Consider the following 14243-nt stretch of genomic DNA (forward strand, 5'->3'; position numbering starts at 1 on the left):
GTCTGATCAATGTAAATACTTCCACATTCACATTCTATTTTATATTGTTACTTCTCCGTTTGTTAATTAACTCTCCGTAAATTCGTTCCGACGAAACTTTAACGACACAAGTCTTTACTTAATAAAACTGGTTTATTCTTTCCGAATATAACTTTACCGATACACTCAACTTCAACAATCGCGCTAAACAAACGCTGTAACAACGAACGTCTACAATACTTCTGACTGCAGTTCAATTACTCACTATCTACACACACATTACCGCGTCACGTTGTCCCCCTCTTATATATACCCGACTACCCTATATCTAGTAAATATTAGAGCATTCGCCAAAGTACAGGATAGTTCTAGAAACGTGGCGTCACAGTAGTCATGTGACTCGCTGACGCAACAATATTTTCATTACTGCTGTCAACAGGTATTAATAAAGTAATCATACTTATTTTTATGATAATATTTTAATCTTAAGTGTGTCTCGGTTACGGCAGAAACTGAACGATACGTTACGCACACATTCAGGCCTCACGGTCAAGTGAAAGACCGCTCGACTTCGGACATAGTCGTCCATAACCTTGAACTTCTGACTAGGGGAATGGTAGCCGATATAGCAGTACCCACCACCAAAAGGGGTTTGTTTCGCTGTTAAGTACAGGTCGTATTCACAGGGCCGGCGCAAATGCTGACTACCACCGACCTCCCATCCCCGCCGTTATAGGAATTCTATATGATTATGCCCTCCAAAACCTACCGCCCTGTGCAAGTGAAAGTGCTTCATCCCCGGTCGGGTTAGCCCTACACACTCAGTGGCACCACACTTCGAACCTTGGGCTTTTCGATACGCAGCCGTCATTCCAACAAGTAGGTCGTACCTGACACCAATAATGGAGAAACAAAAAAAAAGTAGTTTATTTCACAGGTCCTCTTCTTTTTAACTGGTTTAATAATATTATAAGATTTGATGTTTGGAGACATATGGAGATTACAGAATACTAAATAATGTGTTTTGTTTCACTACAGTCATCTAAAAATCGCCGCAAAAGGGGAATAAAAGAGCCGTTATTAAGTGGGTGAAATCACGGATTGATGGCAGCCTTGCTAAAGGTGCGTGAAATTGCTTAGTGGCTTGGAAAAACTGGTCTACCAAACTAACCAAGAAAGCTAGGATAAAAATACATCATTATACCATAAAACTTCATAAAGACACTTTACATCACATAGTAAAAAATGTTGAAATAGTTATGAATCATACAATTATTTTAGGCGTGCTGTAACAGACGTTGAATATATCCAAGAGCTACACTGTACTGATAGTTAATTAACCTTATCACATGCAATAAAATACTCCATGCCATCAATTAAATAAATCTTACAATGGAAAATTAAGTTTTCTATACTGTTAAGAAGTTTAATTTAAAGCGATTCCTAATAAGATAAAGTTTAAATACTATTGGGGTTTATTATAATCCTTCTGTAATAAACAATATTTACAGTAAAACTAATATGAGGAGAAAGTACAACTAAAAATATACACTAAACTTTGTTTAAATGACTTTGAATTGTACACAGCAAGTGTTTCACTTTAACAAATAATGTACATGTAAATGTCAACTCTAATAAAAAAAATATACAGTTCATGGCACACTTGTGCATATTTGAGTTTTCTTCATAACTTGCAGTCTAACAAAAGTTTTTGCTCCTATTACTTTACTCACTTTAATAATTATTATATATATATATACACATATATAAAATCTATGTAAAATATAACTGATCACAACAGTCACCACTATGTTAAACCAACCATTAAAGTTGTATGTGGGCCAAGGTTGGTGTTCTGTACACATCTATTCAGTCATATATATAGTCACCAAGGCCTAAGGGTTTCCTGCATTCCACTAACATATTAATGTACCTCTGTAATCTGATGAGAGGGAAGAGTTCTAAACTGGCAAAAACTGACAGAAAGGACATGGTGTACACAAACGTGCAATGTCGTTTCTAGGATATTTTTTTATTCAGGGAAAGGAGCAGGCAGAAGGAGGACAACCAGTTAGTTTGTGGTATCAAAATGGTGGTCAAGTGTTATTAAATACAAAATAAATAGGCTTTTTTGCCTTTAAGAAGCATCTAGTTATTCTTTTTAACTATCAAAAATTATCTCAGGTTCTTCTTGCATAAGCATTGGGGCAGTCTGATGCTGTTTCAAAATACCATCAAACCAACATCATATGTCTCATCTGACTTGAGGTACCTCTTTCAGTTCAAGTTGTACAGTATGAATACTCCACACATTCAAGAAACAACAACAACAACAAAAAAAACAAAAAACTTTCATGCCAGTGGCAGTCACAATGTAGAGAGAATTTAAAAACCTTAAAACCAAATACTGAAACCTCACATGGGGGAGGTATCTGCTGCCCCCATGTCACTCTGGTGGAAATGACCTTGCAAGTGTGGTATTCATGGTTGCTAGTATCTAACAGATAAGTTCAAATATAAACAAAATGCAGAATTCTGAAATTTTATGCAGTGAATTATTATGAACTCGACCAGCATATGAAATCAAGCAAACACAAGTAAGAAATAAAACAAACCTTTATTCACAATTATGTTATGTGTTTTACCTACTGATCAGTCTCTTACTTTCACTGTGACTTCTCACTGACTGCTGGAATAGGAAAGGCTTTTCAAATATATATGCAAAGGACAAAGACAGGAAGGGTAATGAAATACCACTTTCATGTTAGACGAAGGGGTTTTAGTGTGGTACCCCAAATCCATAGATTAACTATGTCAAAGACTATCCCAAGTAACATAAACTGAGAATAGAACCCCTTAAATCATACCAATTTTTACAAATATCTGAGTCACTCTTAAGAAGGGCTTGACACACCTCAGGAGATAGACACAGATATAGGATCAAACTTGTACAAGCTTTTATATGATAGGTGCAAAAGTGCGGAATTCACAACTACCAACATACAGGACAAGTTTTACCATTATGCTTTCCCCATTGAATATTTTTTTTTCCCTCTCTCTCTCATTTTTTTATTCTTTGGCTACAAACTCACTCCAGGTAGATTTACAAGGAACCATGCAAGCTCCTGAAAATTCTGAACTGCAGAAATCTAGTAAATACATAGAAAAAGTTAAAATGGAGCCTTCTAAACCTCAAACCAAAACTATATACACAAATACACACAATGCTTTATTCAAAAACCTTTGTCACACACATACAAACTACCCTTAAGTTCTTCTAGAATGAGTGGGGTATGGTATATGCTGTGCTGTAAAATCCTAATGAATAAATGTTAGAAACCATACAATATATGAAAGTATATATCTAAAGGGCTTAGATCCAAAAACTGGCATGTTGGATTAATTTAAATCATGAAAATAAAAATTAGATTTCTTGATATAAATCTAAAACTTCTGACTATGCCAAAAAATTAAAACAAAAGTGATTTTAAGCCTTGGAAACTATGAGATATAAAACGTATTCCCATGATCTTGCATATTATAAGATCTCAAGAGCACATGGTTTGGCACAAATTCTTAAATGTAACATTAATGTTTCAAGCTCACCACAGCAAAAGCAATTAGCAACCACGTCAGTTTGTCACAAAAGGGATCCTGTTTGGGAAGTTCACCAAGAACTACCAACTGATAAAACTGGAAAGAAAGTAAAATGCATAGACTGCAGGAAAGAGCTATAGGGTTTTGTGGCTCGAATGAAGCAGCACATATCAACGTGTAAAAATCGAGACATGATCATCAAAGCTGATGACAATGAAGAAACTAATTCAAAAACACAACCTTTAACTTTACAAACAAAAATTTTGGATCTACCTATACCTAAAAAACAAAGTCTTATTTGGAATTCAATCAAGACATTAAACTCGTGGAAAAGAGAACTGGATGAAGAAATTGCAAGTCTCATTTATGCAACTCATTTGGGTTTGTAGAACACCTAAGGTCTGTTTGAACAGTATCAAAGCTCAGACCAGGTTATAAGTCTCAAAATGAAATAGGAAATGAATTGCTTGATACTATCTACTGCAAAAAATGCTATAAACTAGTAGAAGTATTTCAAGAAAACACAGTCTGCATGAGTCTGGATGGGTGAAGCAATATTCACAATGATCTGATTGTTTGCACCTCTCTCACTAGCACTCATGGGGGTTATACCTTATCAACACAGTGAATGCTTCTGAACACCCACATGATGCTGAGTACCTTAGTGAAAATCTTCCATAGAAGATTACAAGACCACATTTAAAGGAAGATTAGGAAGTGTTGTTACCGATAACACGAGAAATGTAAAATTAAATTAGGCAAATATTAGATGAAGATACAGAAGGAGACCAGCCTATTACATATGGATGCTCAGCTCATCTGTTAAACTTAACAGCAAAATATATTCAAATTGCTTCTGTTAAAGTAAATGTCACAGAAGTAGTAAAGTACTTCTAAAATAATCACTTCACTGTATAAATCCAGTGAGAAACAGAAGTTAATTCTTCCAAGTGAAGTTTTTTGGAATATATTTTCTGATTGTTTGGGAGCGTACATTCAAAGCTGCTCGACATTAATGATGATATGTGAAAAAAATCATGACAGAATAGACAGTAACATTCAAAATCTGATCATGAATATGGGCCTCAAATAAAACGATGAAGATTTACTAAATAGATTCAAGACCATCTTTATTGCCTTAGATAGGGTTCAACGTGATTGAAGTACTACTGCTGACACTTTAGAAGCATGAAAAATTAATTTTCAAAATCTAACAAACACTGAAGTTCCTACAGATGTTAAAAAAATTCTTCAACCACCAAGATCAAGCACTTATGTTGCAAACTTAATTCATCCTAGATATCAGTGAAGTAAGTTAACATCAGAGGAAGTGCAATCTGCTATGAACTGGGTTGGATCACCTATCAAAACATCCCATGCCTTCAAACTTAATTTATCCTGGATATCAGGGAAGTAAGTTAACATCAGAGGAAGTGCAATCTGCTATTAACTGGGTTGAATCACCTAACAAAACATCCAATGCCTTCAAACTTAATTTATCCTGGATATCAGGGAAGTAAGTTAACATCAGAGGAAGTGCAATCTGCTATTAACTGGGTTGAATCACCTATCAAAACATCCTATGCCTTCTTCCAACTATTAATAAATACAAAACTCAAACCTCCTCTCAACCAACACATATTTACAGAAAATGTATTTATGGATGATCAAGCAATGACTTGCAGAAGTAATCAAAAATAAAATCACTCCAACAGTACTTGATGTTTTTTGCCAGCTCTTAGCCGTGTATGCCTTAACAGCTGGATTGAAATGGCTTTTTTTCTACATTTGGACATCAGTCAGAAGTATTGACAAGTATATGACAAAACAAACCTCAATGGCAACAGTTAACTGCACTTAGATAATAAAATGGTTTAAAGAGAAAATAAATCTTTTTAACATGAAGATCATGCATTTCAATCAGTGTAAAAAAAATCTGAGTTAAATAGTAAAAATTTGATTTCTTCAAATACATCACTGATTTTTTCCATTCCGAAAAATTGTGTATGTTATTCCCAAAAACTGATCTGTCAATGCACTGTATCTATTAAGTTCACAGTTAAATAAAAGCAATATCTTATATCCTATATTTTTGTGTGTTTTATGAGATAGGGAGCAGTTAAGTAGATTTTTAAGGAGGACAAGTAGGTTTTCAAAAATTCAGTGTTAAAATAAAACAAGTAAATAATGTTATGTTATTAATTAGTACCTGAAAAATATGATTTATTAATGTATAAAATTACTGATAATTATAATTACTTTGCTTAATCAGATTCACACCCTAAACTCTGTTGTACGTGAAAATTGAGGATATAACTAGCATCTAGATCACTACTATGTTCGTCATATCCCAACTAGCCAGATGAGCCCTGGTATTAGGCAAAAGGCTTCCTGGGCACTGGATATGGAAAATGTAGTGTAAGTAAGTTTGCCAAAAAAGGTGCTACCAACAGGACCTCACAAGGAGTGTTGTGAATCAATGCCAAGACACATAGGAGAAGACAAAGAGGAGGATACACATAAAGAAAGAAATAAGATCAGTCCTGACTGAAGACATACACAGCCAAAGCTGATGGATGTGACACTGGTGACCAGATGAGGGGGAGTTTGGTGAAGGGAGGAGTGGCAAAGGCATTAATCATTGGTCCAAATGGGAACAGATCTAACGAAATAACTGAGGAAGGAGTGACCACTCCAGAGGAAGAATCCTGTTCAGTCAAGAGAGTCAATCTACCACCAAGTTTAAAGCTCATGCCACATGACACGCTGTCAGATGAACCCAAGGTGAGCAGGCTCAAAGACAGAAAGTCCAACATGTGGAAGCAAAAGTCCCTTGAATGAGACCCACCATGACATCTGATATCCAAAATGGCATAAGATGAGGTACAAAATAGGAACATGTCCGATGGGTAGTGGGATGTTGACCATAGTACTGGCATGATCCACTCACCAAGACAGGTTCTTGAGAAGAGAAAATGTCAACATTAAAAGGGATGATAGAGGATCAGGAGAGATATTTCACTGGTTGCTAAAAGTCCACTGGAGAAGCCTCATGGGAGTCTGGCCTAGAGAGACAAGAAGTTCCAGAGACACAAGTCCCCAAAAGAGATAAAACCTCTCAATCAGAAAGTATACAACAAGCAAGAGATAAAGTGACTACATGCTCCATGTGCAGCAGACAAATAATGGAAGGCTGAGCCCAACTAAGTCAAGAATAGAAAAAGTCTCCAATGTGGACCAAGCACTGAGTCTCAGTTAGAAATGACTTAGAAACTTGACCAGCCAACCCAGATGAGCCACCACTTGGAGAAGTCATGTGACCAAGGAGGAGACCTCTCAAGAAGAGGCAAGAAGGAGCCAGTTGACCAGTTAATAATAGAGATGAAGTCTTATACTGTGGACATAGTGAGCAAACACTTCCATTACTCTGTTGAATACATAAGGAACTGAAACAATGCTGAAGGGGTGAGCTTGAAAATTGTATACCTAATCCTGGCAAATGAAATAAAAAAAATGACACAAGGACAGGGCAATTAGAATACAGAAAAAGGAATCCCAGGAATTGGGAGTCCAAGAATGGAAAAGGAGAATGGCCTCAAGGAAAGGCAAAAGGAATCCTGGAGTCAAAGAGGACAGGGCATTTGAAAGTGGAAATGAAGCTGATCCAGGAGCATGTTAACATAAACTCTTATACTTGGAGGAAGAGGAAACCAAATAATTCTCAGTGTGAGAATCATGTTGTAATGAATGGGAAGAATCAAAAACATAAAAGAAAGGGTAAAGAATAAACCTCAGTAATCAAATTCACAAAGAGATTTGAAGAAGAAACGTTGTCCTCAACAAGTAAGACATCTAAGAACCCATGACATGATGAATTATAATGGTAATGTCTACTGCAGTCAAAGCAGAAGTAGTGTTAGCAATGTCATCAGAACCTTCAGAGGTTGTAGTATTCACCATCACTGTTTTCTTTTAGTTATGTAGTAGTGATGTAGCTTGAAATCAAAGTTAAAACAACCTAAAAAGAAACCAAGAAAGTTAACACTGAAAAAGGCAAAGCAAGTCTCACAAAAGTAATTAAGTTTAAACTTAGAGAAACACGTCCATTAGAGACAGTGCCAATGATAAGAGTGAAGTTAATTTAGAGTGGAAGTACTTATGGGAATCTACTGTGCATGGAGGATGTGTCACCCTCGTACTGATGGCAGCCTATTTTGCAGTTCACATTATAACACACATGTATTAGGTGGGAGATAGCTCAAGGCTACTGACGTCAACATTTCTATTCAAAGGGTTCAAAAGGAGACATGCGAGGAATAGCTACTGTGTACAGAGAAGTAATCCTATTGTTTCAGAAACTTAACTTTATTATGATAAATATGAATGGCCTTCTGGAAACATTATGCCAAATATTTAATTATATTTGACCACTCAAAATAACACTGACTGAATGAATAAAATTAGTACCATTTGCTGTAATATTAAATGCTTCTAGCTAAGTATTTAAGAGCTTTCCTATATTCATTTATTCAAACATTAAAAATTCCAAATTAGTTGCACTAGTCAAATACAAAAAGAAAAGAAAGCTTATTTATCTCTACTATATTTTGTTTGATACAAAAAGTAGATTTTCCAAAAGCAAGACATCACAAATTTTTTGAGAACACACAAATTGATATAATTTTCACCTTTTATCCCAGTAAGAAGACTATATAATTTTAATGGCAAGTTGATGGGTTAACAGAACTCCCCTCAAAAATAAAAAAAAATTTCAAAATGTTAACTACTGAAACCAAATCTTTCTACACTCCAAAAAGACCAAAACCTAGCCTTTACATGTACCATATTTGCCCGAATAAAATACACACTTTTTTCTCCAAATACCTCCCGAAAAATTGACTGTGCATTATATTTGTGCACGTTCAATTCTGTTAGATATTATACGAGAGAATTTCCCCAAAAATAATTAAAGCATTATTAAAGGTTTCAAAAAAGGTTGCATATCAAATGAAATGGACGGAACAGATGACCATATGCTGTGGGAGTCAGAAAAGGATGAAGCAAACATTCGAGAAAGCAAATCCGATGAATGCAATGAATCTGATGGTAGCAACAATTATAGATAGCAATGACAAAAGTTTATGTGAAGATGAATGATTAGCTTAGTGTAATACCACATATAAACTTTTATATTAACATGTAACAAATTTCAATGAAAGGTTTCCAAAAAACATTCACTACATTGATAGTTGTTTACTGTACTTAGAAACTATTCAGTACATTTTGTAGAACTGATTTGTAAAAAAAATATATTTTCTTCAATTTAACCTTTCAAAATTGGATGCACATTATATTTGAGCAAACATGGTAACTAAAATTTCTTTAATTAGATGCACTCTTTCCAATATTGTGGTATTCTTTCTGTAAACTGAGGGCTTACACATAAACTGTACACACTCCTTGAAAGTTAACATTTTCCTACACTGAAAATATATTTCCGATAGATACTTATCTCCTCTCACAAAAAGCTTTCTCGACTTGTACTGAACACTATTGGTGCAAATTTTCACTTACCACTAGCCTTGCTACTCCCACTTATTACTGCATACTAATATGCAAATGATCATGCAGCAACCCTTCACCGATAGGAGTGTGACATTTACCATATTGTAACTAGAGATTGGTCATAACTAGCAAAAGCAAATCACACCAAAAGTGGGGAGGAAGGGTGGGAAATGTGAGAGAAGGTAAGTATCTATTGGAAATACATTTTCAGCTTAGGAAAATGTTAACTTCCGATATGATACCTTACCTCCTGTCACAAAAAGCTAGAATCCCACATTGAACTGGTGGAGGACAAGTGAGAAGATGATCCCTTTTTAGGAAGCATCCGAAGGAAAACCATGAGGTGTGATAAGGAATTAAAAACAACATACTTCTGAGTCAGCTATACTCTTCACTCTTTAGTAATATGCCACCAAAATGTAAAGGGCAGGAATTTGGAGGGGTCCCAAAAAATACAGAAATAATGGGATGCTTTGTGGCAGAGTGGCTAAGGCACAACAGACTGTAAATGTGAGTATCTGAAATTGTACATTAGGTCTGTGGTAGGAAGGGGGTTCTCTACCTTTCACCTCAAAAATGGGTACTGGCAGGGAAGAGGAGCTTCCATACCAAGAACCCATCTCCGCATGTGCACACTTCCAACACAATCAATACAAGATCCACCAGGAACTGAAAATTGGCAGATGGTAGGAAGGAGGAGAGCCCAGGTAGGTGGGCATCACGGGTCAAACATCTGATGGCAATGGGGACTTATTTATCCAGTATGCAGTAGGAAGATGGTTCCCAGCCTTACACAAGTGAGAAGTGGTGTATTTTGTCCAGCTATAACCAACATCAGGAATTGATAACCAGCAGACAGTAGGAAGAAGGATCAAAAGTTTTGGGTTGGTTCTCCAGTTTAAAACTTGACTGCATTGTGAATTTATCGTCCAGTCCGCAGTAGAAGGATAGTACCAGCCAAACACATGTGAGGGCTCATATGGCTTATATGTCTCCAACCAATACCCGATCCCTGGGAAACGACATCTAGAGGAAGGTAGGAAGGAGAGTGTCATAGCTGGAGGGGCAAACTGCAATATATATATGTATGGTGGAGTTCTACATCCAACACCTGTCAGCATCTAGAATTGTACATCAGGTCTGCAGTAGGAAGAGTCTCACCATTACAGTCATCTAGCATGTTCACAGGTTCTACAGTGCAGATTTAAGACTACATATACTTGGTGAAGCAACACTCACCACAGAGTGGGATCAAAAAAAAAAAAGAAATGAATGGAGCATTTACCACCACAAACAGTTACAGCATTGATGATGTCCCCCAAGGGAAGATGGAAATGTGCAGCCATGGACACGGTAAGGTGGCAGATCTGATAGGAAGAAAACATGAAAAAGGTGACAATAATCAGAAGAAACTTAAGAAAACATCAGATGAATGAAGTGGCAAATTCAACCCAAAAGGGTAATGGGAAAAAGGTCATGGAATGAAGATTTCTCTGAAGAAACAAGCGGACTCAGGAAACACAGGAGATTACATGTCATATACCCTCTAAAAGCCCTGAGATGGGTCAGATCAGAACAGTCATAACAGTGGGAAAAAGAGGGAAAGGGATTGTGAGACAATGGGGGAGATGAATGGAAGTAGAGAACAAGATGTACTGAAACAACTTTCAAACCTGTGAATCGACCCCCAAGGACCTCCAAAAGTGGGCAAATTGAAGGAGTCTGGCCCCACCAACCTTGACCATAAAAGAATGATCAGAGTAATCAAATGATCCCCACAAAGTGAAAAATGACACCAAGTACTGCAAGTCCAAACAATGGAAGTTGGAACAATGATAATCAAAAGCATGATCCTCTACAGCATGTGGGGGTTAAGGCATACTGACCCCAAATGGAAATTCCCCCAAAACATCTCAAATGAATCCCTAAATTTGGGGGAGGAGGAAACCCTAAATAATGACCCAAAGGCTTGTCCCCGAGAAGGGCAAAGGTTGAACACAGGAAATGGGAGATAAGTTTGTTTGTTTGTTTTGAATTTCGCGCAAAGCTACACGAAGGCTATCTGCGCTAGCCCTCCCTAATTTAGCAGTGTAAGACTAGAGGGAAAGCAGCTAGTCATCACCACCCACCGCCAACTGTTGGGCTACTCTTTTACCAACGAATAGTGGGATTGACCGTCACATTTATAATGCCCCCACGGCTGAAAGGGCGAGCATGTTTGGTGTGACGGGTATTCGAACCCGCGACCTGCAGATTGCGAGTCGAGTACCCTAACCACCTGGCCATGCCGGGCTGGGAGATAAGTACAGAAGATGCCTGAATAACAATTCCAAAGGGGAAAGAGGTCTCAGCAAGTACCCCAAAATGACACGTAACTAAAATGCATATCCAGGAGGAAGAAAAAGGCTGTCCAAAATCCAAAATTAAAAGATCACTGAAAACCTTTTGAGGACAATCATTAGTGTGTTTTGAGTGTTGCATGAAATTGGACAACTCCTGACAGACCAGAGCTGTCACATCATAGAATGCAAATTGTGGTTTTGACCTGTTGGATGTGGTTGGTAATTCCTCTGCCACAGTAAAAGCAGTCATAATCGTGATCACCCAAAACTCTCAGAATTGAAAGATGAGAGAAGATAAAAGAAAATAAATTGTAACTCTCCAAGAAACAGAACAAAAATGTAAAATAACAAATTAACTGAAGTAAAAATTCACAAAAGTAAAGATGTGTGGATAAGTTAATTAAACAGTGAGCAAAAAACATGACTAATCAGTAGGACTGCCAGTTGAGAAATGATTAACATGTGCATGGTTTGAGAGGGCACTAGTTACAAAAGGGATAGTGTCTTAATCCTATTGGTGGAGAGTTGCTGCATGATCATTTGCATATTAATATGCAGTAATAAATCAGAATAGCAAGGCTAGTGGCAAGTGAAAATTTGTCCTGGTAGAGGGCAGTAGAAGTTTAGAAAGCTTTTTGTGAGAGGAGGTAAGATATTGTATAGAAAGTTAACATTTTCCTAAACTGAAAATGTATTTCCAATAATACTTATCTCCGTTGATACTTACAGCTATTACTCGACCTCCAGGGCTTCTTTTGCCCATCTAATCATTGGTCTGATTTTTTTTGCTTGACCCAGTCTTTTATACCCCATTCAATTGCCCTTGGCAATATTTGTCTCATGATACTCTCCACCTACGTTAATGTGCCCTCTAACCTGGTACTGTATATATGCACCTCATTCAGATGTTATCACTTTTCGAGATTTTACTTCATCCCAGTCTCTAACACTAGCTCTTACTGGGGAAGAAGGGTGGGAGAGAGTCAGCAGAGGCAAGTATAATTGAAAATACATTTTCAATTTAGGAAAAACGTTAACTTCCAAAACGTATTTATCTCCGCTGATACTTATAGCTTAAATCCCACACTGAAAAGTGGATGGGCCAGTGAAGGCATTATCCATACAGAAAGAGCCTGCATAAGTCATGGGGGTTCCAAGAGAAGATTAGTACCTTAGTGGGGGAACTGCACTACATTCAGAACAGCTGTGCTCTTCACCCTGAACTTAGTTCCTTTACCAAGGGTGGAATTGTACATGAGTGATCATCACTATATGCCAGCCCCAACCAGACAGCTGAGGTTCCACTACTCAGGGTTGGAATTAAGGGGTTTTGGTCCCTAAATCCCACATTGATGGCTAGGGCAATTGGACCACAACACTATATATGTATATATATAATTTTGAATGGATCCCAACCTGTAGCTATAGAGTGATATGTTCCGAACCACCACAATCACGACAAGAAAGTAAGTACCATCAAAATGGACAAATCTTCTTCTCCACCTGAAGAAGCCTGAAAGGCAACATCCCAGGAACAGAACTCATACAGTCTGGAATTATGAATATTTACCCTCACTCCCCAAGAAGCCTTCTACTTTCCCCCAGAGTTATTGGGAGGACATGGAACAACTGTGCCCAACCAAAGACCCAGGATGGGACTACTCTGTGTTCTGAATTACGCAGAGACAGTAGACCCCCCTTCCATGAATAATGTACTGAACCGATATTGATAAAAAAATAATGGCCATGCACACCCCAACCAGATAGCCGAGCATCAAATCTGAACTGGTATTACAAGTAGGCCCCCTCGTAGGCTGGTGCTGCTCATATTGACATCTGGAAAAAAACATCCAGGGACTCGGGTAGGTGGGCCTCCAACTTCGTCCTCTTCTCCCAGAGTGGAGGAATTCACTCTAACACTCTGGAGGAAAAGCCCCTGTCCACCACCCCAGTGACTGGAAAAACTGGGTGTGGTAAGGACTCCCTAGTTCCACTAGTACAATCTGGGGGGTAATGCACAATGGGGAGTCCTGAGAAACAGTGCAATTGGTGAACCAAGTTCCCTAAATGTTTACAAGCAAACCAACCCTGATTTATTCAATCTAATGATTGGCAGGATCCTCTTTAGTTTTACTCATGATAGTCCATGGGTAGCAGTCCAGCATAGTATGGTAATACAACCTGGTGAACTCCTAAGTGGTCTTATGGAACACCTTATTTGAACCTGTTACAACTTAGCAGTTGCTAACTATAGTGAAATAGTGGTTGCTAGTGTGGAACCGAATTGATAAAAGCACACCTTCCTGGGGCAACACTTACCACAGAGTGGGGGAAAAAAAAGAGGACCCTGGAAAGTAAAGAGACAAGAGGAGTAAAAAAATACTCACCCTACCTTATAATCTAGCAGATGTGGTCAAAATAGCTACAGGGGTAGGCAAAAACCCTCAGAAGAAGAAACTGCTAGATCGTGTAAATAATGTGAAAGAAAAGTATTGGGAGAACTCCACATACCAGCCCACATGATGTCTTCCAGTAGGCAAATCAATTGGGCAGCTAAAGACAGAAATGTGACGAATCGGATGAGATGTGACTCAGATAGTCCAGAATAAGCAACATGGATAAAATTGCGGACCAACCTCATCAAGGTAATTGAGGGTAAATCACAGGAAACTGAAGGATCATAATGAACAAAAAAAGTTGATTTCTAGCACAAAGGAGTTAGTCACATAACACCTTAGGGTCCTGACAAGACGCAACAAA

This window comes from Limulus polyphemus, unplaced genomic scaffold (genome assembly GCF_000517525.1).
Source record: "Limulus polyphemus unplaced genomic scaffold, Limulus_polyphemus-2.1.2 Scaffold801, whole genome shotgun sequence".
NCBI classification, from domain to species: Eukaryota; Metazoa; Arthropoda; class Merostomata; order Xiphosura; family Limulidae; genus Limulus; species Limulus polyphemus.